The sequence below is a fragment of the Kogia breviceps genome, chromosome X (genome assembly GCF_026419965.1).
Source record: "Kogia breviceps isolate mKogBre1 chromosome X, mKogBre1 haplotype 1, whole genome shotgun sequence".
Classification (NCBI taxonomy): Eukaryota; Metazoa; Chordata; class Mammalia; order Artiodactyla; family Physeteridae; genus Kogia; species Kogia breviceps.
In genome coordinates, this window is record NC_081330.1 from 3,104,607 (window position 1) to 3,106,477 (window position 1,871).

Here is a 1,871-nt window from a genome sequence, read left to right on the forward strand (position 1 = left end):
TCATCCTCTTATAAAGGCATCAATTCCATTATGGGGTCTTCACCCCATGACTTGATCCGAACTCAATTACCTCCCAAAGGCCCCACCTCTAAATACCATCACGTTGGGGATTTAAGGCTTCAATATGTGAATTTTAGGGGGACACAAAACTCCAATTCATAACAGGAAAGAAGTGAATGTCTACAAAATGGCAACATGAGGCTTCATTTGGAGGAAATGTTCTGTATCTTAACTGCATCAACGTCAAAATCCTGCTTGTGACACTGTACTATAGTTTTAGAAGGAAGATGCTATCATTGTGGAAAATTGGCTAAAGGGTACCTAAGATCTATCTATATTATTTCTTACAACTGCATGTGAATTTATAATTATCTACAAATAAAAAGTTTAATTAAAAAATTGTCTGCCGACTTCGGCCCCACTGCCCCACCCTTGGTAGCCAACTGTTCCATCCCAAGTATTCTTAACAAGTGGCCTAATCAGTGTTGGGTTTGTAGCCTCCAAACACTATTCGTTTCTTGGGGGTGTTGTCAATGACTTTTAGTTGGGTGAGGCTTTTGGTCCTTTTGGAGGCCTTTAGCTGCTTACAGCACAGGGTAGGATGCAACAAACACCACTAAGTGGTAGGTGGCCTAGAGGTGATTATTTGATGTATCTTTCTGCCTTTGGGGGTCGGGGTGTGGTACACTTCACCTATAACATAAGTTCTTGCAATCTCCACCATGATGTGATGTGGCTACTGTCCAATGCCTTGCAAGCACATGCAGAAACACCAGGCCATATCCCCTTGCCTGGGGGATAGTGTTGAGAAATTTGTCTTAAGTGCTCAGACCTCACCTGGTTCTTATTCTCAACTTCTGGCTAATTGTAGACGTTCTGGTCTATCCCCCAACCTCACAGAACCCCACCTCTCTCTCACACACTTACCTCTTCCCTTCTTCCCTCCCAACCATCAGAGAACTTAGAGACATACACAGATTTTCACAACAGGTTTTTATTTTATCCATCACCATGGGTGTACCCTGTTGGTGCATAGTTTGGTCTCTTAGTAGTTAGCCATTTCTCATTGGCTAGATGTGAGAGACTTCTCAGGTATTTCTGAGGTCTCTGGGCTCGCTTCTAAATTCTGGCTGCCCTGGTCATCACTGGAAATGGTGGGCTTCTCCACACTCTTGATTTTGCTCTGGCTGTTTGATTTTGATTCAGTGCCTCATTCACCCTGTGATAATGGCCGAATAGTCTAGCTTTCTTAGACTTAATTGAAGGAGTGTGAGTTTTTAGAGAGGCTTTTCTTCTTGAACTCCATTGAAGGCATCTTTTTTACCTGCATGATTCTCTTGGCCGCCTGGGGAGACAACAGGGTGAGCACAGAGGGGCACTGGTTTGGGGGAAGATGTGTGGGAGATGGACAGGAACAGGGGCTTCAGGACAAGGGGTGTGGGCTGAGGTTGTGGTGTGTACCAGGCAAGGACAGGGGAGGAGTCTTGTGGGAGTGTGTTAATGGGGAAGAGGAAGAGGAGCTTGGGTGGTCCACCTCACCTTGACACTGCCTCTGGACCTGCATTGACAGGAAATCTTCCTCTTCTTCCTCCCTTTGGTGCTTGACATCAGTTTTTCCATAAATGTGTTAGGAGTTCGTGATTTCCTGGTCACCCTTGCCATGTCAGTGCTTCCCAGTGGTCTACCCCAGGCCTCCTGTCCTGCCTATATATACCCCTCTCCAGGACAATGAAGGGCCAGACCCTTAGCCTTTGTTTGGTCAGCAAGGCTTTCCCCCAGCCAACGGTAGCACTGGAAGGCTTAGATATCACAAACCACCATCTTGACACATTCATGCAGAAGGGGAGATGCTGGCAAGGCCAAAACGCTCT

At 46.1% G+C, this 1,871-nt stretch overlaps 1 pseudogene; it reads right to left on the minus strand.

Annotated features, from left to right (window-relative positions):
• Positions 1-1,142: 1,142 nt before the first annotated feature.
• LOC136793455 (uncharacterized protein CXorf51A-like) lies at positions 1,143-1,662 on the minus strand (annotated as a pseudogene).
• Positions 1,663-1,871: the final 209 nt, after the last annotated feature.